General features: G+C 45.4%; 1 protein-coding gene across 2 annotated transcripts in view; it reads left to right on the top strand.

The window, feature by feature from the left end:
* Positions 1 to 26,179, top strand: part of LOC138642675 (cadherin-7) — a 596,493-nt gene that overhangs the window by 27,808 nt on the left and 542,506 nt on the right. The gene's annotated exons all lie outside the window — the stretch shown is intronic.

Raw genomic sequence — 26,179 nt, 5'->3', positions numbered from 1 at the left:
GCCATCTGTTTGAGGGTGATAGACAGACGTATGCAACGGGTCTATTTGTAAGAGCCTGCAGAGCTCCTTCATTACCCTCGACATAAAGGGAGTCCCCTGGTCGGTGAGTATCTGTTTTGGAATTCCCACCCGACTAAACACTTGTACCAATTCCTTGGCGATCGTCTTGGTAGCTGTGTTACGCAAAGGGACGGCTTCCGGGTAACGAGTGGCATAGTCCACGATGACGAGGATATGTTGGTGCCCACGTGCGGATCGGGGAAGGGGCCCAACCAAATCCATCCCAATTCTCTCAAAAGGGACCCCGATGATAGGAAGGGGTACCAAAGGGCTACGGAACTGAGATTTAGGGGCCGCGATTTGGCACTCTGGACAGGACTCACAATAGTTACGCACATCACAATGTATTCCAGGCCACACAAAACAATGCAATATCCTTTCTGTGGTTTTCTGTACCCCCAGATGTCCCCCCATTATATGTCCGTGGGCCAAATCCAGTACCTTCCGCCGATAAGGTTTGGGTACCACTAACCGTTGCACTGTGTCTTCCCCTTTTTTTTCTACCTGGTAGAGCAAATCATTTTCAAGAACCATATATGGGTACGCTAGCCTAGTGTCAGGTTCTACGGGTACCCCATCTATCATTTTTACATTTTTCCTAGCCGGAGTCAGGGTAGGATCTTTCATTTGCTCGCTGTGGAAGTCATCCACCTGGACTCCCAAATCTGGCAGGCAGGGTGCCGGATGGCTGTCTGCCTCCGCCTCTCGCTGAAGTTCCTCAGTTTCCTCTGTTTCCCCCGCCATGACGGAGAAGGGGTACTGAAGGTTAGATTCACTAACCTCCCCAGCAACATCTTCCTGTGGGGTCTCCTCTAGGGACTCGGGACCTCCAGATGGCATGGGAGAAGATTCACGGGTACAGCTACCGTGAAGGAGCAACTGATTCTCCCACAACTGCCAGAAATAGGGAAAATCCCTGCCCAGGATTACATCATGTAACAATGCGGGAACGAGTCCCACTTTGTGCTGCACTGACCCATAGGGAGTAGAAATCCATATGACCGCTGTTAAGTACGAGCGGGTGTCACCATGCACACACGTCACAGAAAACTTGTCAGACGGACCAGACGGAAGTGCCACTAGACTAGCTTTCACCAGAGTCACCACACTTCCAGAGTCTAGTAATGCAACAACATTTTTCTCATCAACAGATAATTCACACAGGTGTTTCACTGTATCATTTTGACCCGCATTCACACTCACTAGCTGTGTAACCAAAGACATGCGTTTTCTAGAGTCTATAACGTCGCACTGCATGGGTTCAGCGGTAACAGGACAGTTCGCAGAAACATGACCCTTCTCATGGCAGCGGAAACACCTAACAGGTCCCCTACTGAGACCACCGTCCAATACTCTTGGTCTCGGAGTGCGAGCAGTCCCGGACTCCTCCCCCACAGTTTTAAGCGATTTTCCTTCACCCGTGGTCCCTGGAACAGTCTTACCGGTTCCACGAGGAGGAGGCACAGACCGGGGTTTGGCGGTGTCGTCGGGAAGTCCTTCTGCCACGGAATAACGCTCGACCAACTCCACAAGTTGATCCGCTGTCGTGGGATTTCCTTGGCTTACCCACCTTTTCAGCGCTGGGGGTAGTACTCTCAGGTACTTGTCCAGGACAACCCGCTGGATTATTTCGGGTATTGTCAGTACCTCGGGTTGCAGCCATTTCTTTGTCAAGTAGATCAGGTCGAACATCTGAGACCGCGCTGGTTTATCTTGCTGGTATGTCCACTGATGTACCCTCTGTGCACGGACAGCCGTCGTCACACCCAGCCGGGCCAGGATCTCAGCTTTCAGCTTCTCAAAGTCCTGAGCGACCTCCGGGTCTAAATCATGGTAAGCTTTTTGGGCCTCGCCGGAGAGAAACGGGGCAATCAAATCGGCCCATCGTGCCTTCGGCCACTTCTCTCTCAATGCCGTCCGCTCAAACGTTGTCAGGTATGCCTCGACGTCATCTTCTGCAGTCAGCTTTTGCCAGTATCGACTCACATGGATCCTTCTGGACTCTGCTTTCGGGTCAGCGTCAGGCATGCTCACCAGGCGCTGCGCCACCTGTTGGAGAAGTTGGCGGTCTGCAACCGTCATGTCCAGTAACTCCTTCAGCTGTGCGGCCATCAAGCGATTAGCTTCGTGCTGTGCGGCAGTGGCCTGCTGCTGTACGGCAGTGGACTGTACTAAGGCTTTCACCACGTCTTCCATGCTGTCGCCTGTGCCACGGTATGCTCGCGTTCTCCACCACAATGTGACAAAACACTCTGGGATAGCCTTTGCTGGGGTCAAAGGACACGTGGTTTGTGCATTGAATCTGAGGCGTACAGCAGGTTTCTGAGCAGGCTGACCTCAGGTCAGATTTATTAACGTGAAAGCAACACAAAAAACAAAACATAAGAATAAATCCTAGCCTGTCCGGCACTAACTAAACAAATACGTTGCTATCTCAACAACTGGGGGGGCTTCTCCCACCCAGCTAACATCATACAGATCTTGAGCAGAGCTCTTCACTCACGTTTGTCTCACACAGGCAGGCAATCTTTGTGCCCCAGGCAGACACTGGAAACACCCAGGCTGGTCATCTTTTATTCCTGCAATCATTAACCCATTAGCACCCTGAAGATACTGAGTGGCCTAATTCACATAGGACAAACACCTGGGCGAGATATACCTGCCTCCATCTACCACACCAGCATGAGTCTTACAGCAGCCATTGGGGGAACAGGGTGCAGGCGGCAGCAGTTCTGAAGCGGAGGAGGAGGGGCCGCAGCAGGCATCAACATCGCAACAGGTTCCATCTGCCGGGCCCGTATCTTGCCCAAAACGCGTGGCAAAGCTAAAACCTGTTGGAGGACAGCGTGGCCTTCCGGTTAAAGCTCAGTCTGCAATGCCTGAAAAGGTATCCGATGCTAGAAAGAGTGCAGTCTGGCATTTTTTTAAACAACATCCAATTGATCAGCGCAAAGTCATCTGTCAAAAATGTTCAACTACCTTAAGCAGAGGGCAGAATCTGAAAAGTCTCAATACAAGTTGCATGCATAGACATTTAACCACCATGCATTTGCAAGCTTGGACTAACTACCAAACGTCCCTTAAGGTTGTAGCACCCTCGGCCAATGAAGCTAGTCATCAACGCAACATCCCTTCCGGCAGTGTAGGGCCACCATTTTCCGCACCACCTGCAGTATCTGTGCAGGTTTCTTTGCCAGGCCAAAGCAGTCAGGGTCAGGGAATCACCAGTTTCGTAGTAGGAAACACTGCATCTAGGGCACCGGCGGCAACAATACCATCTCCCACCGTCTCTCAGTCTGCCATGTCCACCGGCACCCCCGCTAGTTCCACGATCTCCAGCTCTCCAGTCCAGCTCACCCTATATGAGACTATGGTTAGAAAAAGGAAGTACTTAGCCTCGCATCCGCGTACACAGGGTTTGAAAGCCCACATAGCTAGACTAATCTCGTTAGAGATGATGCCCTACCGGTTAGTTGAAAGCGAAGCTTTCAAAGCCCTGATGGACTACGCTGTACCACGCTACGAGCTACCCAGTCGACACTTTTTTTTCCAGAAAAGCCATCCCAGCCCTCCACCAGCATGTTAAAGAGCGCATCGTCCATGCACTCAGGCAATCTGTGAGCACAAAGGTGCACCTGACAACAGATGCATGGACCAGTAGGCATGGCCAGGGACGTTACGTGTCCATCACAGCACACTGGGTGAATGTTGTGGATGCAGGGTCCACAGGGGACAGCAATTTTGGGACAGTTCTGCCTAGCCCACGGTCTAGGAAACAGTTGGCTGTAGCCATTCGCACCCCCTCCTCCTCCTCCTCGTCCTCCTGCAGAAGCGAGAGCTCGTCCACAGACCGCAGTCGCACAACCACTCCATCCGCAGCTGCCACTGTTGCACACCAGGTCTCCCATTATGGGGCAGCTACTGGCAAACGTCAGCAGGCTGTATTGGCTATGAAGTGTTTGGGCGACAACAGACACACCACGGAAGTTCTGTCCGAGTTCTTGCAGAAAGAAACGCAGTCGTGGCTGGGCACTGTAGATCTAGAGGCAGGCAAGGTAGTGAGTGATAACGGAAGGAATTTCATGGCTGCCATCTCCCTTTCCCAACTGAAACACATTCCTTGCCTTGCTCACACCTTAAACCTGGTGGTGCAGTGCTTCCTGAAAAGTTATCCGGGGTTATCCGACCTGCTCCTCAAAGTGCGTGGACTTTGCTCACATATCCGCCGTTCGCCCGTACACTCCAGCCGTATGCAGACCTATCAGCGGTCTTTGAACCTTCCCCAGCATCGCCTAATCATAGACGTTGCAAAAAGGTGGAACTCAACACTGCACATGCTTCAGAGACTGTGCGAACAGAGGCGGGCTGTTATGTTTTTGTGGGAGGATACACATACACGGGCAGGCAGTAGGATGGCAGACATGGAGTTGTCAGGTGTGCAGTGGTCAAAGATTCAAGACATGTGTCAAGTCCTTCAGTGTTTTGAGGAATGCACACGGCTGGTTAGTGCAGACAACGCCATAATAAGCATGAGCTTCCCCCCAATGCGTCTGCTGATGCAAAGTTTGACGCACATAAAGGATCAGGCATCTGCAGCTGAGGAAGAGGAAAGCCTTGATGACAGTCAGCCATTGTCTGGCCAGGGCAGTGTACAGGACGAGGTAGCGGGCGAAGAGGAGGAGGAGGACGAGGAGGATGATGGGGATGATTATATTTTTAATGAAGAAGCTTTTCCGGGGCCACTGGAAATTGTTGGCGCGGCAAGGCCGGGTTCTGGTTTTTGGAGGGACACAAGTGACGTGGATTTGCCTGAAACTGCCCCTCAACCAAGCACAACCGCAGATTTGAGAACTGGAACTTTGGCCCATATGGCGGATTATGCCTTACGTATCCTCAAAAGGGACACACGCATTACTAAAATGATGAACGATGACGATTACTGGTTGGCCTGCCTCCTTGATCCTCGCTATAAAGGCAAATTGCAAAATATAATGCCACATGACAACTTGGAAATAATATTAGCAACCAAACAATCAACTCTTGTTGACCGTTTGCTTCTGGCATTCCCTGCACACAGCGCCCGTGATCGTTCTCACACGAGCTGCAGGGGCCAGCAGACCAGAGGTGTTAGAGGGGCAGAAATCAGAAGTGGCGTTAGCCAGAGGGGTTTTCTGACCAGGTTGTGGAGTGATTTTGCTATGACCGCAGACAGGACAGGTACTGCAGCATCAATTCAAAGTGACAGGAGACAACATTTGTCCAGTATGGTTACAAACTATTTTTCATCCCTTATCGACGTTCTCCCTCAACCATCATTCCCATTTGATTACTGGGCATCCAAATTAGACACCTGGCCAGAATTGGCAGAATATGCATTGCAGGAGCTTGCTTGCCCGGCAGCTAGTGTCCTATCAGAAAGAGTATTCAGTGCTGCAGGTTCAATACTAACAGAAAAAAGGACTCGTCTGGCTACACAAAATGTAGATGATCTAACCTTCATTAAAATGAACCACAACTGGATTTCGAAATCTTTTGCCCCACCTTGCCCGGCTGACACCTAGCTTTCCTATGAAAAGGTCTTGCCTGTGGACTATTATGAATGACTTTTCCAATATCGTAATTTGCTGCACCTGATTGTCCAGCATACGACATGTTTACACCTCCCTAAATGGCCAAACTCCCCACACGGGGCCGTGGTATCGCCACTTGGCGCCAGCACCCGTGAGAGTGCTGTTTTTTTTCTGAAGAGGTGGGTGTGCCCGCTTTTGGTCGACGGCACTGCCACTGGGTCCCTCATAGTACAATAAAGTGTCTCTGGCGGTGGTGGTGCGCACCCAACGTCAGACACACCGTTGTAATATGAGCGGCCCTGGGCCTGTACCGCCAGCCACAAGACAGTTCCCCCCCCAGCTCAAACAGTGCTCTACCACTTGCAAAATTATCTCTCACAGCTCCACCAATGTTTAGTCTATGCGCTGACATCCTTCAATGCCTGGCACTGACAATACCATTGTATTGACATTTTTGTTATGTTAGGCCTTCGAAGCCTGTCTGCGGTCCCTCCTTTCACTAGACCTCCACTGACCATTGTACTGCTGCCCGTGTACCCCTGGAACCAATTTTAAATTGCCAACAGCCCAATTTTGTTATGGTAGGCCTTCGAAGCCTGTCTGCAGTCCCTTCTTTCTACTACTACTACACTGACCAGACCACTGCTGCCCGTGTACCCCTGGAACCAATTTTAAATTGCCAACAGCCCTATTTTTTTATGTTAGGCCTTCGAAGCCTGTCTGCGGTCCCTCCTTCCACTAGGCCTCCACTGACCACACCACTGCTGCCCGTGTACCTACGGAACCAATTTAAAATTGCCTACAGCCATGTGTTATTATGTTAGGCCTTCGATGCCTGTCTGCGGTCACTCCTTCCACTGGGCCTCCACTGACCACACCACTGCTGCCCGTGTACCCCTGGAACCAAGTTAAAATTGCCTACAGCCAGCCCAATTTTTTTATTTTAGGCCTTCGATGCCTGTCTGCGGTCCGTTCTTTCTACTACTACTACACTGACCAGGCCACTGCTGCCCGTGTTCCCCTGGAACCAATTTAAAATTGCCAACAGCAATGTGTTATTATGTTAGGCCTTCGATGCCTGTCCGCGGTCACTCCTTCCACTAGGCCTCCACTGACCACACCACTGCTGCCCGTGTACCCCTGGAACCAATTTAAAATTGCCTACAGCCATCTGTTATTATGTTAGGCCTTCGAAGCGTGTCTGCGGTCCTTCCTTCCAATAGTTCTCCACTGACCAGACCAATGCTGGCCGTGTACCCCTGGAACCCAGCTGAAAGTGCATGTAGCCTCCTTTTTTTCTTTGTTTTATATTTAGAAAGCCCAGATGAACTACGCTGTGCAACGGTTCAAGCTTCCCAGTCGACATTTCTTTTGCGAGAAAAGCCTTCCCAGCCCTCCACCGGCATGAAAAAGTCTGCATTGTCATAGCACTCAGGCAATCAAACAGTAGAAAGGTGCACCTGACAAGAGACGCATGGACCAGTAGGCATGTCCACAAAAAGTTACGTGTCCATTACGACGCACTGGGTTAATGTGTTGGATGCATGGTCCACAGGGGACAGCCTACAAAGTCTGTCTGCAGTCCCTAATTCCAATTTTCCTCCGCTGACCACAACACTGCTGCCCGTGTACCCCTGGAACCAATTTTACAGTGTCTACAGCCTAATTTTGTTATGTTAGGCCTACTACGCCTGTCTGCGGTCCCTCCTTCCAATACTCGTCCACTGACCACACCACTGCTGCCCGTGGACCCCTGGAACCTATTTTTAATTGCATAGAGCATCCTTTTTTTAATAGTAGGCGTACAAAGTCTGTCTGCGGTCCACTATTGAAATTGTCCTCCACTGCCCAGAGCACTGCTGCTTGTGTACCCCTGTAACTTTTTTAAGCTGCAGTGAGCCACATTTTTGGGTTAAGTCCTACTACCTGTGTCTGTCTGCGCCACTCAATTCAGCTGTGTTCCTTTGAAAAAAGCTGAGCGTCAATAGTCTTGTTTTCAGCCTCTAGGAATTTTAAAACTGCATTGGGGGTACAACTTTGGTAGGGCCTACTAACGGTGTCTGCCTCCCCAAGGTGTGCCCCAGGTTTCCTCGCCATTGCTTCGATCTTAATGCTCTCGTTTAGTAGTTGTTGGAAACAACACTGCATTAGGCCTACAAATTGGGTATGGGGTGTAGAGAGCTGTTGTGTTCCACTCCAAGGTGTTCCCCAGGTTTCCTCTCGATTGCTTCGATCTTCATGCTCTCGTTTAGTAGTTGTTGGAAACTACACTGCATTAGGCCTACAAATTGAGTATGGGGTGTAGAGAGATGGTGTGTTCCACTCCAAGGTGTTCTCCAGGTTGCCTTTCCTGAGCTTCGATCTTCCGGCTCTCGTTTAGTAGTTCTTGGAAACTACACTGCATTAGGCCTACAAATTGGGTATGGGGTGTAGAGAGATGGTGTGTTCCACTCCAAGGTGTTCTCCAGGTTGCCTTTCCTGAGCTTCAATCTTCTGGCTCTCGTTTAGTAGTTGTTGGAAACTACGCTGCATTAGGCCTACAAATTGTGTATGGGGTGTAGAGAGATGGTGTGTTCCACTCCAAGGTGTTCCCCAGGTTTCCTCTCCATTGCTTCGATCTTCATGCTCTCGTTTAGTAGTTGTTGGAATCTACGCTGCATTAGGCCTACAAATTGGGTATGGGGTGTAGAGAGATGGTGTGTTCCACTCCAAGGTGTTCCCCAGGTTTCGTCCACATTGCTTCAGTCTTCCGACTCTCGTTTAGTAGTTGTTGGAAACTACACTGCATTAGGCCTACAAATTGGGTATGGGGTGTAGAGAGATGGTGTGTTCCACTCCAAGGTGTTCTCCAGGTTGCCTTTCCTGAGCTTCGATCTTCCGGCTCTCGTTTAGTAGTTCTTGGAAACTACACTGCATTAGGCCTACAAATTGGGTATGGGGTGTAGAGAGATGGTGTGTTCCACTCCAAGGTGTTCCCCAGGTTTCCTCGCCAATGCTTCGATCTTCATGCTCTCGTTTAGTAGTTGTTGGAAACTACACTGCATTAGGCCTACAAATTGTGTATGGGGTGTAGAGAGATGGTGTGTTCCACTCCAAGGTGTTCTCCAGGTTGCCTTTCCTGAGCTTCGATCTTCCGACTCTCGTTTAGTAGTTCTTGGAAACTACACTGCATTAGGCCTACAAATTGGGTATGGGGTGTAGAGAGATGGTGTGTTCCACTCCAAGGTGTTCTCCAGGTTGCCTTTCCTGAGCTTCAATCTTCTGGCTCTCGTTTAGTAGTTGTTGGAAACTACGCTGCATTAGGCCTACAAATTGGGTATGGGGTGTAGAGAGATGGTGTGTTCCACTCCAAGGTGTTCCCCAGGTTTCCTCTCCATTGCTTCGATCTTCATGCTCTCGTTTAGTAGTTGTTGGAAACTATGCTGCATTAGGCCTACAAATTGGGTATGGGGTGTAGAGAGATGGTGTGTTCCACTCCAAGGTGTTCCCCAGGTTTCCTCTCCATTGCTTCGATCTTCATGCTCTCGTTTAGTAGTTGTTGGAAACTACGCTGCATTAGGCCTACAAATTGGGTATGGGGTGTAGAGAGATGGTGTGTTCAACTCCAAGGTGTTCCCCAGGTTTCCTCGCCAATGCTTCGATCTTCATGCTCTCGTTTAGTAGTTGTTGGAAACTACACTGCATTAGGCCTACAAATTGGGTATGGGGTGTAGAGAGATGGTGTGTTCCACTCCAAGGTGTTCCCCAGGTTTCCTCGCCAATGCTTCGATCTTCATGCTCTCGTTTAGTAGTTGTTGGAAACTACACTGCATTAGGCCTACAAATTGGGTATGGGGTGTAGAGAGATGGTGTGTTCCACTCCAAGGTGTTCTCCAGGTTGCCTTTCCTGAGCTTCGATATTCCGGCTCTCGTTTAGTAGTTCTTGGAAACTACACTGCATTAGGCCTACAAATTGGGTATGGGGTGTAGAGAGATGGTGTGTTCCACTCCAATGTGTTCTCCAGGTTGCCTTTCCTGAACTTCTATCTTCAGGCTCTCATTAAATTGTGGTTAAATGGAACAACTGCATTTGGCGTACTAGTTGGTTTGGGGCCTACTATCGGTGTCTGCCACTCCTTGCTGTTCTCCTGGTTTCCTGTCCTGAAATTCCATTTTCAGGCTCTCGTTAAGTAGTTGTTAATGTTAGACTGCATTTGGCCTACTAGTTGGGTTGTGGCCTACTATCGGTGTCTGCCACTCCTTGCTGTTCTCCTCCACTGAACAAAGCTGTGCCGCCTGTTTACTACGGTTGCCAATTTTGAACTGCATTTCGACTACTTACTGATTTGGGCCTACTCTCTGTGTCAGCCTCTCATTCCAGTTGTCCTCCACTGCAATGCCCCCTGGTTAGTCCTGTGTTACCAATTTTGAACTGCATTTAGCCAACTTTATTCTTTGGGCCTATATCTGTGTTTCCTCCTCATCCTGCCCATTGCCCAGCCAGTGATAGATGAGTCTGCTGGTACATTGACCCATAACGCAAAATTCCCCGTGCACGCTACACAGCAAGATTGTGACCCTGCTGAAAGTCAGGTTCCTCTTCCCGCATACCATACCACCTTACACGGGGACAAAGAGGAAGGTGCAGATGAAAGTGCAGGTTCCTTCATCAGGTGGGGGGAGGAATACTAGTTGGCGACGTCACTGGCACAGGGCCTCTCATAGTACGCAAAAGTGTTGCTGCCGGTGGGAGGCGCCCCCGCCGTGCAAACACACCGCTGTACTTTGAGGGGCCCTGTGCCAGTGCCAATGCCAACGAGTGGGCCCCCCCTGCTTGCTCAGGATCACAGCACTTGCAAAGTTGAAATACTTACCTCTCCCTGCTCCACTGCCGTGACGTGGTCCAGATTTCCTGGGCCCACTAATTACTTGAACCAGCCCTACCCCCCACAACTTTAGCCAAATGACCCCCAATTTCAAATGCCTTCCAATTATTATAAGCTAAATTACGATTGACAAGCTTCTGTAACAAGAATGGATGTTTTTGCCATTAAAATGGGCAGTGTAGGTGTTTTCCTGGCCTCCACTCACTGCCGACTATGCTCCCCCATTGACTTGCATTGGGTTTCGTGTTTCGGGCGATACCCGACTTTTCGCCATAATCGGCCGATTCCACTTGACTCGACTTCTAAGATAGTCGGGTTTTGCGAAACACGACTCGACTCTAAAAAGGTCAAGGTCGCTCAACCCTAATCGTGGCCTCTCCTGTGTTTTAATTGTGACCGTAATCATTATACTGTTCCATTGACCAACAAGTAGGCAGTATAGATAGGATGACTGTTATGATAAGGTAATTCAGTACCACAATGGACATAGAGGTCAGAGCACATACAGTGACCTGACAATAACCCAAAAACATAGAACGAGCTCTGAGACGTGGGAACTCTGCTGACCGCAATCCCTAATCCTCTCCAACCACACTAGAGGCAGCCGTGGATTGCGCCTAACGCTCCCTATGCAACTCGGCACAGCCTGAGAAACTAGCTAGCCTGAAGATAGAAAATAAGCCTACCTTGCCTCAGAGAAATACCCCAAAGGAAAAGGCAGCCCCCACATATAATGACTGTGAGTTAAGATGAAAAGACAAACGTAGAGATGAAATAGATTTAGTAAAGTGAGGCCCGACTTTCTGAACAGAGCGAGGATAGGAAAGGTAACTTTGCGGTCAACACAAAACCCTACAAAAACCACGCAAAGGGGGCAAAAAGACCCTCCGTACCGAACTAACGGCACGGAGGTACACCCTCTGCGTCCCAGAGCTTCCAGCAAGCAGAAAAAAACAAATAGACAAGCTGGACAGAAAAAAACAGCAAACAAAAAGCAAAGCAGAACTTAGCTATGCAGAGCAGCAGGCCACAGGAACGATCCAGGAGGAAACAGGTCCAATACTAGAACATTGACTGGAGGCCAGGATCAAAGCACAAGGTGGAGTTAAATAGAGCAGCACCTAACGACTTCACCACATCACCTGAGGAAGGAAACTCAGAAGCCGCAGTACCACTTTCCTCCACCAACGGAAGCTCACAGAGAGAATCAGCTGAAGTACCACTTGTGACCACCGGAGGGAGCTCTGCCACAGAATTCACAACAGATGACCCTACGAGCTGAGCAAAAGACACTTCTATCAGTGTTGTTGAGAGGTTCAAGACAATACTCAGCTTAATTGAACTTTGGACATTCACACATCCTGAAAATGTATATATACCTATATACACTAGATGGTGGCCCGATTCTAACGCATCGGGTATTCTAGAATATGCATGTCCACGTCGTATATTGCACAGCCCACGTAGTATATTGCCCAGCCACGTATATTGCCCAGTCACATGCTATATTGCCCAGCTACGTAGTATATTGCCCAGTGACGTAGTATATTGCCCAGTCACGTAGTATATTGCCCAGTCACTTAGTATATTGCCCAGTCACATACTATATTGCCCAGTCACGTACTATATTGCCCAGCTACGTACTATATTGCCCAGTCACATAGTATATTGCCCAGTCACATAGTATATTGCCCAGTCACGTAGTATATTGCCCAGCCACGTTGTATATTGCCCAGCCACATAGTATATTGCCCAGTCACGTAGTATATTGCCCAGCCACGTATTATATTGCCCAGCCACATAGTATATTGCCCAGCCACGTAATATATTGCCCAGTCACGTATTATATTGCCCAGTCACGTAGTATATTGCCCAGTCACATAGTATATTGCCCAGCCATGTTGTATATTGCCCAGCCACGTAGTATATTGCCCAGTCACATAGTATATTGCCCAGTCACGTAGTATATTGCCCAGCCACATAGTATATTGCCCAGCCACGTAGTATATTGCCAAGCTACGTCGTATATTGCCCAGTGACGTAGTATATTGTCAAGCCACATAGTATATTGCCCAGCCACGTAGTATATTGCCCAGCCACATAGTATATTGCCCAGCCACGTAGTATATTGCCCAGCCACGTAGTATATTGCCAAGCCACGTAGTTACGTAGTAAATTGCCCAGGGTTGTAGTATACAGCACAGAGTCACGTAGTATATTGCACAGCGACGTAGTATACAGCACAGAGACACGTGGTATGCTGCCCAGCCGCATAGTATATTTTCCAGTCACGTAGTATATTGCCCATCTACGTAGTATTTTGCCCAGCCACGTATGTTACAGGTTAAAAAATAAAAAATAAACATATACTCAGCTTCCGAGGGAGCCCTTGTAGTCATGTCGGATGTGTGCTGTGCATTCAGCAGCTTCCGGTCCCAAGGTTGGTAGCACAGGACCCATGATGACGTCGTGGTTACATGACCGTGACGTCATGGCAGGTCCTTGTCACATACCATTCTTGCCACTGGAACCTGCCGCTTGCATGGAGCGGTTACCGGAGCGTCGTGAGGAGCAGGAAAGGCGGCGGAAGGTGAGTATATAATGATTTTTTATTTTTTTAAATTATTTTTAACATTAGATCCTTTTACTATTGACGCTGCATCAATAGTAAAAACTTGGTCACACAGGGTTAATAGCGGCGGTAACAGAGTGAGTTACCCGCGGCATAACGCGGTCTGTTACCGCCGGTATTAACCCTATGTGAGCGGTGACTGGAGGGGAGTATGCAGGCACCGGGCACTGACTGCCGGGAGTAAGGAGCAGCCATTTTCTTCCGGACTGTGCCCATCGCAGATTGGTCGTGGCTGTTTTGCAGCAACCAATCAGCGACTTGGATATCCATGACAGACAGAGGCCACGACCAATGAATATCCGTGACAGACAGACAGAAAGACAGACAGACGGAAGTGACCCTTAGACAATTATATAGTAGATTGATGGAGAAATCAGGGACCACCTTGATATATTAATTCACATATATATTTGCAAATGTAAAGAAAACAGCCGGACAGCACTACCGCCTGAAAGGATATAGTGGGAACCGCTCACCTGTGTCTTATGGGCCAAGATGTCTGATCCTGGGTGCAGTGCTCCGCTGGATAAAACCACGTGAAAGTCTCAAAATGAAGAAATGGAATGCGGCGAAGCTGGACGACGGCCGTTTCGCGCCTGGCTGGCCCGTTGAAGCACCAGCCAGGCGCGAAACGGCCATCGTCCAGCTTCGCCGCACTCTTTGTACAGCACCCCTGGTCGTGAAGATGTTTTTCACAGTGTTTGAATAAAGTTACCTGCACCGGATGACCAGCGAGTGCGCTCCATTTCTTCATTTTGAGACTTTCACATATATATTTCTATTTCTAACAATACGCTTTGCTATGTCATTCTGACCTTTCATTAGAACTGCTGACAGGGCTGCATGCTGTACCAGGATGAGGCTAATCAGATGAACCTTGGGACTTTCCACACTACAGTTCACTTCTTATGTAAAATCACCTGATGAATAAAGAATGATCTCATATGTAATAAACAGCTGATTCGCGCACAAACATAATGTATACGCCTACTCAAAAGAGTATATAACTGCATGTGACCAGTAAACTTTATGGCATTTGAAACAGACCAGTTCTGTCTCTGTCCCATCATTGCTCGAGCATCCTCATATCTGGCAACCATCCAATATCCCTGAGGGTCTGACTTGCAGACCACCCCAACAATATATATATATATATTTTCTGTCTGGATTGTCAAACAAAAAAACCATAGTGGAATAAAGTAAAAACAAATGGATGAAATTTAAACAATCCGTCTAAATTCTGTTGAAAATTACCCCATAGAAAATGACCATTGGTATGAATTTTTAAATCAACAAATCTCTCTTTTGGAAAAGCGTGATTTTGTTTCTCATTTATTATTTTGACCTCAATAGGTAATTTAACCCCTTCACGACATGCGCCGTACTAGTACTGCGCATGCCGTGTCATTCCCTTTGATGTGGGCTCCGGCGGTGAGCCCACATCAAAGTCGCGACATGTCAGCTGTTTTGTACAGCTGACATTTGCGCGCAATAGCGGTGGGTGAAATCGCTATTCACCCGCCACTATTAACCTGTTAAATGCCGCTGTCAAACACAGACAGCGGCATTTAACTACCGCATCCGGCCGGGCGGTCGGAAATGACGTCATCGCCGACCCCCGTCACATGATCGGGGGTCGGCGATGCATCAGGAAGGTAACCATAGAGGTCCTTGAGACCTCTATGGTTACTGATGCAGGCCTGCTGTGAGCGCCCCCCTGTGGTCGGCGCTCACAGCACACCTGCATTTCAGCTACATAGCAGCGATCTGATGATCGCTGCTATGTAGCAGAGCCGATCAAGTGGTGCCAGCTTCTAGCCTCCCATGGAGGCTATTGAAGCATGGCACAAGTAAAAAAAAATGTTTTTAAAAATATGAAAAAAATATAAAAAATATAAAATTTTAAATCACCCCCCTTTTGCCCCCATCCTAAATAAAACAATAAAAAAAATCAAACATACACATATTTGGTATCGCCGTGTTCAGAATCGCCCGATCTATCAATTACAAAAAAGCATTAACCTGATCGCTAAATGGCGTAGCGAGAAAAAAACCCGAAACGCCAGAATTACTTTTTTTGGTCGCCGCGACATTGCATTAAAATGCAATAATGGGCAATCAAAAGAACGTATCTGCGCAAAAATGGTATAATTAAAAACATCAGCTCAGCACGCAAAAAATAAGCCCTCACCCGACCCCAGATCACGAAAAATGGAGACGCTACGGGTATCGGAAAATGGCACCTTTTTTTTTTTTTTTTTAGCAAAGTTTGGAATTTTCTTTCACCACTTAGATAAAAAATAACCTACTCATGTTAGGTGTCTATGAACTCGTAATGACCTAGAGAATCATAATGGCAGGTGAGTTTTAGCATGTAGTGAACCTAGCAAAAAAGCCAAACAAAAAACAAGTGTGGGATTGCACTTTTTTTGCAATTTCACCGCACTTGGAATTTTTTTCCCGTTTTCTAGTAAAAGACATGGTAAAACCAATAGTGTCGTTCAAAAGTACAACTTGTCCCGCAAAAAATAAGCCCTCACATGACCATATTGACGGAAAAATAAAAAAGTTATGGCTCAGGGAAGGAGGGAAGCGAAAAACGAAAACGCAAAAATGAAAAAGGGCCACGACTTGAAGGGGTTAAAACTCTTAAAGCTTTAGTTAATCAAAATTGATGATGTTCACACTGTTAGGATGAGGGGGCATGTATGAGTTACATGCTCCTGATTCTTTAAAAGGCACATGTGTCTTAGTAAACCAAAAGAGCCTGCAGAATGACGTGCGCCTCCATGTAGAGATAATTCTCCAGTCTTGGACTGGAGTAAGATTTCTGGCATAAGTAATGCAACAGCTCATTATGAAATAGTTTTCCAGTTGATTTTGAAGCTTTTCTTGAGAATTTTAGAATTAATCCCATTAAAAATAAACCTTCAAAGAGCTCTATGTGAGCATAGCCTTACTATGCTATTATTAGAGATATGTTCATTATTACTTTAATCTATCCTGGCCACTTTCTTGGTGAGCATCCTGATCACAAAAATGTAAATACTCCTTGGTTCAAAGGAAACTTTGCTGTATATCATTTTGTTTCATTAATCATTACACATCGAATTGCATAGCCTCTATAGAAATTGTTTTTATTCTGTTTGCTACCTTTTCTGCGCTTTAATAAAAGCTTTCCCACTAGTGCATGATAAGGACTACTTTCATATTTTCCTTTGATGAATTGAAGGGGCTTTGCAGATTGAGAGAATTTCATGGTAAAAGTACATTTTGACACATTGAGGTAAAAAGTTATGTGAACATCTCAGAGCACAAAGAATGCTCTATTCTACATAAAATTTTGATAATGTTCTGATTAAACAGTGCAAATCACATTTATATTTTAAAATTTAGAATTTATTGCAACTCAGTTTTGACTTGTTAATTTCTGTTATATCCGTTTACATGCAAAGTCCTTTTATGTGAGCTTAAGTATTGAAAATCACATTGTACTTTAGGGTAGAGGAATAGAATCAGCCCTCCAACTGTCTTAGAGTAATTTTAATGTTGATAAAATCATTACAACTTTCACGGTGCTAGCGGAGATGTCACTGAGGTCACCGCAGTTCAGTCCTGCTGGAAACAGAGCCTCAGTGACCGTAGGTAACCTCGATGATGTCACCTCCAGTCACTGAGGCTGCGCACACAGCAGTTAATTCCCCAGTGATTCTCAGCCTGGACAGTCGCATCTTGGCAGTCCTACCTTATAGACATTAGGTAGGACTGCTCTATATAGGTATACCTTGACAATTGGTGGAGCAGCTTAGTATACATTTTTTTGCAAAAAAACGTATCAACCAAATACTCTGTTTTTTCCATCTTTTGACTAGCACTTGCTTATTACTGTGATTTTTTTTATAACAGAGTATTTTTTACCTCACTGTGCACTTATGTGTCTTCAAGTTTCTTGGTGGTGTGTGAACAGGTTCCTACAGACTTTTTTATTGTGCAAGTAGCCCATGTGTTTCTGGTTCTGTAATTGTTCTCTTGTTTCTATAAGACTAGGGAGTCCACCACTCCTTATGGGTCATTTGCATCAAAGCTGTTCCATCCAGCATGTCCACATGAAAATTCCCTCTCTGAACCCTGCTTATACAGGTACTATACAGATCAGAGGTGTCAAACTGCATTCCTCGAGGGATGCAGACAGGTCATGTTTTCTGGATTTCCTTGTGTTGCACAGGTGATAATTTAATCACCTGCACAGAATGATTCCAGCACCTTGTGCAATGCTAAGGAAATCCTGAAAACACACATGGTTTGAGGCCCTCAAGGAATGCAGTTTGACACCCCTTATACAGATGATCAGGTTTTTAAATATATCAGATAGGGATTATATACATTAGGTAGGACTGCTCTATATGGGCATACCTTGACGATTGGTGGAGCAGCTTAGTATACATTTTTTATGCAAAAAAAGTATCAATTAAATACCCTGTTTTTTCCATCTTTTGAATAACACTTGCTTATTACTGTGATTTTTTTGCAACAGAGTATTTTTTACCTCACTGTGCTCTTTTGTGTCTTCAAGTTTCTTGGTGGTGTGTGAACAGTTTCCTACAGACTTGTTCATTGTGCAAGTAGCCCATGTGTTTCCGGAAATCTTTTACATTCGTTGGTGCTTTAGGGTCCATGTATCCTGGTAAATCCACTGTTCTACGTACCCTATGGATTGTGTGCAGTATATATAGTATGTCTATTTTTTCTACTGTTAGTTTATTCGTATATTTTCTTGAGTAACCACAAGTTCCCCTTAGATCAAAAAAAATTGTTCCAAGAGTTTCCAGAAAATAGAAAATAAATTAAGAGCATTTAAAGCTTGTAATTTATACAGTTTGTGTGACTTTTTCTAAATTATTAAAACTCTTCATAATGCTGTTTTTAGATATTTTTGTAAGTAATTTATAACATATTTAAAAAATTAAATCCAAAGATTGAAAGCCTCTCAATAGCGAACGCCAAAGCGAGAAAATATTTAATTTATTTTTTTCTCAAATTGCAGCGTTTTTTCTCTTCTTGCTTTTTCACATTAGGGTCCTGAATCATATTGCTTCAACTGTTGACAACATTGTTTAGAGTTGAGTTGTAGCAGTTAGGCCATTGACAGCAAAATAACATGGTTATTGACTTTTATGGGAGAGGTATGCTCAAGGTAACCTGTGTATAGATCATTATGCAGGAAGGGGGGAAAGGTCATCTGTGTCCATAATTAATTGTGAATTATGGATCCTGAGTTTTCTAAATATAACTGATATCTCTCAATGTATACTTACCTGTTATGAAAATCAGGTCACTGCTGATAATTCATCTATACAATACAGGACGTAACAGCCTATTATAAAATGCTAAATTATCAACGAGGGGATCAATTCACAGAGTATTAAATTTGAGTTGAATTTCCTAAAATTCACTATTTCACATGAATTCAAACATTTTGAGAAGCAATTTGCAGTTAAAAAATAAAATAAAATCTAGCCAGGCACCATTTCCCACATTAATGAAGCATCAAAGTGCAGTCTAACATTATTGTGCATTTGCATGTGAGCCTTCCCTTAAAAACTGAAGCTATTTCATTTTATGGACTATGGATGCTTTGTATAGGAGATATCAGTACTTGGGCCAACAGAGATCACCGGTTCCTAGGGGAGAAGAGTTTGTATGGCACAGTCACTCGATAAATCTCTTTCTCCCATAGAGTATAATCTCCTATGGTCTGTGTGGTCCTCTCTTCTTTTTCTCCTGAAGGCTCTAATCTCTTATCCTCATTAAGGTCCTCTATTTCTTTTTCTTGTAGAATATAAGCTCTTATTGTCAGTTGGGTCCTCTCTCTGTCTCATATGTAAAGTGTGAGCTCTTATGGTCAACTAGGTTATCTCTCATTCTCTTTCTCTCCTCTACCTCACATGAATTTTCAGACCAATTACAAGCTTTCCAATATTGAGATTTACATTTTTGTGAAAATTCAGGAACATCGGAGTTAGAATTTCACAACATCTGCTCATCTCTACTTAGCAACCATAGTAGTATTAGCAGTAGTTAAAGTAGTGTGATATTTGCAATATTTTAAGACTTACGAGTGATTGCGCGCCCTTCGGATGATTACGAACCACGGAGTGGGGTGTTACCATGTAGCAGACTGACCTCGCAATGGGGTATACCCACGCACCAGACTGGGGTATGTGCAGACTAATAGAAAACAAATACATGGTGTACCTCTGCTGCCACTCCTACCTTGTGTATGAAAAAGTTCTGTAGTTAATAATGTTCAGGTAGAGCTATCTGATAGCGCTATCCATGAAGAAAGTGAACAGGTAGAGCTATCCGATAGTGCTATTCCTCAATGTTCCAAGCTATTTCACATGATTGAGCGCACTTGGGATCTGCCGCCAAAGCCCTGCACATGCCCAATGTTTGGTCCATAGACCACGGCTAGAGTTCATCCCGCTTTTGTGTACAACATTTTTTGGCTTTTGCATTTGTTAAAAAGCTTAATAAAATACTTCTTTGTACACACAGTTGACAGTAAACCATTTGTCAATGTTAGGAATAAATTTACCTTGCTTCTGTGTCTCAAATATTTTGACCCTTAATTTTTGGCTTTTCCTTCCCCTGGAGAAAGCCACATATAACTGCCTGTGTGAAAACAATGGGAGAGGCAAATAAATTCCTACAATATCCAAGGACTGTCCCTGAGATTTATTGATGGTCATTGCAAAAGTCAACATGACAGGAAACTGAAGCCTTTGCATCTGGACTGGCAAGTTTTTATCTTTGGAAATCAGGTCAATTCATGGAATAAGAACTGTCCGGCCCTTTGCTTTTCCATTTAAAGCAAGGCATGAATAACGTTTGCTTTTAAGCTTTTCACATAAAGCCTCGTGCCATTACAAAAGCCACACTTTCTGTTAAGATTACGCAGGAGCATAATTACAGCTCCTGGTTTCAGCTTTAGTTCATGAGGAGGCATCCCACTGGGATTCAAAGAGTTAAGAAACTCTAGAGGGTAATCTGTGAGAATCACACCCTCCTCCTCCGCAATTGTGTCGATGGAGAAATATGTTGAGTGTTCACCTTGAACTTGACTAAGAATTTTGTTGTTCAAGGTGTGAACGTCATCATTTAATTGCATAAGAATTTTCTTTATTGGCAATTGCTTCTTCCGTTGCATCAGTAATTTTAATCGAGTCACCAAAAATAGCTGTAATTAAATCACCCTCTTCAATAAAATAATTTGGGATTTCAATTGTGTCTTCTGGTAGACCATATACATTTGACAACTTTCCATTGCCAAGTTTCAGTAACCATGAGTTGTACTCAAGTTCGTCCTGAGAAGTTCTCATATTCTGTTGTAACTGGAACCGTGAAAACTGATTCCAGGATTTTGAGTATTAAATGGTGGACTTTACAATGTGGGCTCTTTTTCCACCTTCCACTATTGGTAGGGTTTGATGAAAGTCATTGCCGTTTATGAAAACTTTTCCACCAAATGTTTTTTTTTCCACATATTTGGAACAAATTATCCACAGCATTCACATTAAAACAGGTAGTCTTTGTTACTTCGTCCCAAATAACGGCAGATGACTCCCTAAGCTCCTTTGCTTGAAGTGAGGTTGCTTAATTTTTGACACTGTGGTCTCAATTGTTGTAATTCCAGGGTCAAACTTGGAATGGTGGGTGCTACCGTTTTTTAGTAATGTAGCCACCAATCCAGTGGAGGCTACTGAGCAAATAAACTTTTCTGCTTGTAGTGTCTTGTGCAAGCAGTTGTACATAAATGTCTTCCCACTGCTTCCTGGGCAGTCCAGAAAAAAACTGTGAGCTAGTGTCATCTGGCTGTGATGCAGCATTGACTGCTTGCATAATTGCATCGAAAACTGATTTCTGAGCTTCATTAAGCATAGCTTTCAATTGCTCAGCCTTTACTGGAGTTGGCAATCCATAGTCAGCACAGGACTTTTTATTGTTTAAGAGCACTTCATTAATATCACGAAGAGCCAGTTGCTCAGCAATTTCTGGAGTATACTGCCTGGTGTAATCCTCCACAAATTCGGTTTTATATTTTTTGCCATAATGTCAATCTTTTAGCAGGTTTCCCATATACACAAATTATAGCAAATAATTTGCGAAGTTGGTAGGGCACTTATAAAAAGCGATTGCATCCGTTATACCATATTTCCATTGGGAATCGTCTTCGAAAAGATGAAGATCATTGCACACATTTTTATACCTCTCATGTACAACTCCATTGACAGTCCTTAAGTCGGCATAAGACTTTGCTTCTCCTACATGAAGTAAAAGAAGTCTTAGGTAATAGGGCTCATCATCTGTTAAAGAGACTGTATACATTCGGGCAATTGTTTTCCCAAATTGAGCCTGTCATTTTTTCCATCCTTCTAGTACAGCTTTTCTATCTCAGACATAGTGTCTAGAGATTTCACTGTACAAATACTGATGGGCGGAAGCGCCAACTCTGTTTAGCTCAAAATAAAGAAAGGGGGGAAAGAGGAAATGAATCCAAAACGATAACTTTATGTCATGAATAAAATTGCTTTATTATCAAGTGTAAGGCAAGGGGTCAGTGATGACAACAGAGTCATCCAACAGTATTAAAAACAAATAGTGCATACGAGACACCAGGACACTGCCTACTGATCCATAGTAACAAATTAGTGCACCACACTAGTGCAACAAATCAGGATAACCTGGTCAATATGGGGCAAAATAAGATGTCATATCAGATTAAGGTGCTCACCAGTCGCAATGTAATCGACCATAGTCTTAAACACACCATATAGTATCACAGTACCACCATAAGCTATATAAAGCGATAGTAAATATAAATACATCACCCCAAAGTGAGACCGATCCAGAACCAGCGCAGCGCCTCGGTGTCCGCCCCCGAGGCGCTGCGCTGGTTCTGGATCGGTCTCACTTTGGGGTGATGTATTTATATTTACTATCGCTTTATATAGCTTATGGTGGTACTGTGATACTATATGGTGTGTTTAAGACTATGGTCGATTACATTGCGACTGGTGAGCACCTTAATCTGATATGACATCTTATTTTGCCCCATATTGACCAGGTTATCCTGATTTGTTGCACTAGTGTGGTGCACTAATTTGTTACTATGGATCAGTAGGCAGTGTCCTGGTGTCTCGTATGCACTATTTGTTTTTAATACTGTTGGATGACTCTGTTGTCATCACTGACCCCTTGCCTTACACTTGATAATAAAGCAATTTTATTCATGACATAAAGTTATCGTTTTGGATTCATTTCCTCTTTCCCCCCTTTCTATATATGCTTAAGATAACTGTCTGGATCCATTATTAGGACAGAGTTAGGTCTACTGGGAATATTCTTATACAGATATCACTCTTGTAATGTACTATTGTTACAATTTTCCCAGATGCTAGGTTATAGACACTATCTGCCCTTGGTTACGCCTTTTCTTGTCCAGTGTTAGCTCAAAATAAGCCTGCAGAGTAAAGGCTTTTGAGTCCAAAATAGCCATATCCACATTACCATCTTCGAACAACACTTGCTGCATGTTTTCAAGGTGAACAGCAAACCTTTTAATGGTATGTGAAGCATCATTTATTTTATTTATTTATTTATTGCATTTTGTTTTTTCGGATTCTCCACATGCCCTCAGGGGCGCTCATATATCGATAATCTAGGTACATGGCTGGTTCATTCCAGTTTAATGTATCAAACTTGATATTGGCACAGTCATGGACTTTGTATACATATTTGAAAAGATATTTAACACTTTTTATTGAAGCACATACCTCAACATTGATATGGCAATTGTACTTGAGAAATAAATAGGGGTTGTATGAAACTACCTATCGATTGTCAATTTCTTCCGTTCCTCGTCTTGTTTTCCCAGTATTGCGTCAACGGTACTGTGGGCAACCATCAACATTGGGGTTTGTCTCTGTATAAAATTCCTTTGGGAATTTTTTGTGCATTTACCATCTGTCATGCATATAGCACCAGGTTGATCTTTGCCACATGGGCCATGAATCATGTGCTTCATCACTTCCTCATGCAGTTTTGGATTTGCTGTCTCATTTGGGATTTCAGGAGAGACCAATTTGTCAATTATTTCTTTGTCCCTCAGTTTATCTTCCTCTCCGAGGATTAAGAGCATGTGTGTGAGGACTGGCGGAACTCACCGAGTTAATACGGATGTTATAATTGGTGCGTTCACAGCCTGGGGTCCACCGTGCAGGAGACAACCTGCTGATAGAAAATGACGGCACTATGGCGGTATAAGTGAATTCAGTTACTTCACTGAGTCACACAGCTCGCCGCTGACCACTACTGGCTACAGTGGCTGAGCCTTGGAAAGCAGCAGAAACCATCCGCACAGTATCAGGCTGAGCCAGACGCTGGGACCGACGTCTCCACTGAGCAGGCTCCACTGTGGCTGGAGAAGAATGGGAGACCGTAGAGGAGATGGCTCGAGATTCCCCCTGTGCAGAGGAGGGAACTTGACCCCTAACATTACCCCCCTCCTAGGGCCCCCCCTTGGGCCTCGCTACGCTCGAAGGCAGCAATGAGCAGCGGAGCTCAAATATTCTCAACAGGCTCCCAGGACCTGTCCTCTGGGCCATAACCCTTCCAGTCCACCAAATAAAACTTTTTCCCATGTACCACCTTGCACCCCAAGATAGCATTCACATCGTAATCGTCCGAAGATGAACCTGATGTCCCGGCAGATGACTTGGAAAACCGGGACATGTGTACGAGTTTTAAGAGGGACACATGAAAGGTGTCAGTGATACCTAGGTGTGGAGGAAGGGCCAGACGGTAGACCACTGGGTTAACCTGCTCGAGGACCTTGAAAGGTCCCAAATAGCAAGGAGCAAACTTAGTGGACTCAACTCACAGCCTGATGTTTAGGGGCGGAGAGCCACACTAAGTCACCAGGAGCAAAGGTCGGAGTAGGGTGCCGATGTGCATTGTCGGAGGACCTCATTCTCTCCTTGGAGGCCCGGATGGTATGTTGAGTGTGGTCCCAAATGTCCTGCGCCTCCACAGCCCAGTCTGCCACCCTGGAGTCAGCGGAAGACACCGGCATAGGCAGAGGAACCCGCGGATGCTGACCATAATTAAGGAGGAATGGAGTCTGACCAGTGGAGTCGGCTATGACATTATTAAGTGCAAGCTCCGCCCACGGTAGCAAGGATGCCCAGTCATTTTACCTGGCAGAAATGAAATGTCGCAAATATGTGACAAAGGTCTGATTTGGTCCTCTCTACCAATCCATTCGTCTCGGGATGATATGCTGAAGAGAGATTTAACTCAATGCTGAGTAAACGACAAAGCTCTCTCCAGAACCGAGATGCAAACTGGAGACCTCGGTCACTGACAACTTTGTCCGGCGTACCGTGTAGGCGGAAAATGTGTCTTATAAACAACGCTGCCAAGGCCTGTGCAGAAGGTGACCGTGGAAGCGGCACCAGGTGCACCATTTTAGAAAAATGGTCGATGATTACCCAAATGATGGTGCAACCACAAGACTTAAGTAAGCCCACCACAAAGTCCATCCTGACCATCTCCCAGGGCCTGTCAGCCACCAGCAGGGGATAGAGTAACCCAGATGGCCGTTGTCGAGGAGACTTATTTTTGATGCAGGAGACACACGCCTAAATATAGTCTCCGACGTCACGGGCCATATGCATCCACAAGTACGTCCTTGCCAACAGCTCAGATGTCCTCTTGGTCCCAAAATGTCCACCCACCCTGGATGAATGAGCCCAAGAGAGAACCTCCGGTCACAAATTAGTAGGTACAAACATTTTGCCCGAAGGCACTGATTCTAGCGAAACCGGAGCCACGGTTCTCAGGCTCTCAGAAGGAACTATAAGCCCAGGCTCCTCTACCTCCTCCACAGAAGACACAATGGAGCGAGAGAGAGCATCAGCACGACTGTTCTCCCCAGAGAGATAATGGAGGGTAAAATGGAACCGGGAGAAGAATAAGGACCATCTGGCTTGGCGAGAATTTAGCCGTTGAGCTGTTTGTAGGTACACCAAATTTTTGTGGTCGGTGAAGACTTGGAAGAGAAAGTGAGCCCCTTCCAGAAGGTGTCTCCACTCAGAGAAAGCCAACTTCATAGCTAGCAACTCCCTGTCCCCAATGGAATAATTCCTCTCTGCTCGTGTAAAGGTCTTGGAAAAGAAGAAGCAGGGATGCTTCCGACCTTGAACATCCTTTTGGAAGAGGACTGCATCAGCACCAACAGATGAGGCATCCACTTCCATTATGAATGGCTTATCTACATCTGGGCGATGTAGGATGGGAGCGCTAGCAAAATTAGATTTTAGAGAGAGGAAGGTCTTGGAGACTTCCTCCGACCACAACTTGAGATTTTCTCCCTTCTTGGTGAGGGCTACCAAGGGAGCTACCAAGGTCGACAAATGCGGAATGAATGACGGTAATAATTAATGAACCTCATAAAACGCTCCACTGCTTTGAAAAAATGAGGTTCCTGCCAGTCCATCACAGCCTGTAATTTGGCAGGATCCACAGCCAATCCCTGGGCGGAGATGATATAACCAAGGAAAGGCAAGCACTCCAGCTCAAACACACATTTCTCCAACTGGCCATAAAGAGAATTTGCCCGTAAGAGATTGAAGACCTTGCAAACCTCTCTCTGGTGGGAGTCAATATTGGGAGAGTAGATGAGAATATCATCCAGATAGACTACGACCGAGATGGAGAGCATATCCCAGAAGATGTCATTTACAAAGTCTTGGAAAATGGCTGGGGCATTACAGAGCCCGAAGGGCATCACCAGATATTCATAATGCCCCTTGCTGGTATTAAAAGCTGTCTTTCATTCGTCCCCCTCACAGATGCAAATCAGGTTATAAGCACCCCGCAGGTCTAATATGGTAAATACTCTTGTTCCCCATAGCCTATCGAAGAGCTCAGATATCAAGGGCAACAGGTACTTATTCTTAACGGTGATGGCGTTAAGACCCCTGTAATCT

The sequence above is a fragment of the Ranitomeya imitator genome, chromosome 6 (assembly GCF_032444005.1).
Source record: "Ranitomeya imitator isolate aRanImi1 chromosome 6, aRanImi1.pri, whole genome shotgun sequence".
In the NCBI taxonomy this organism is placed as follows: Eukaryota; Metazoa; Chordata; class Amphibia; order Anura; family Dendrobatidae; genus Ranitomeya; species Ranitomeya imitator.
The sequence above is the reverse complement of the archived record's forward strand: the minus strand, read 5'-3'. Positions and strand labels throughout refer to the sequence as shown.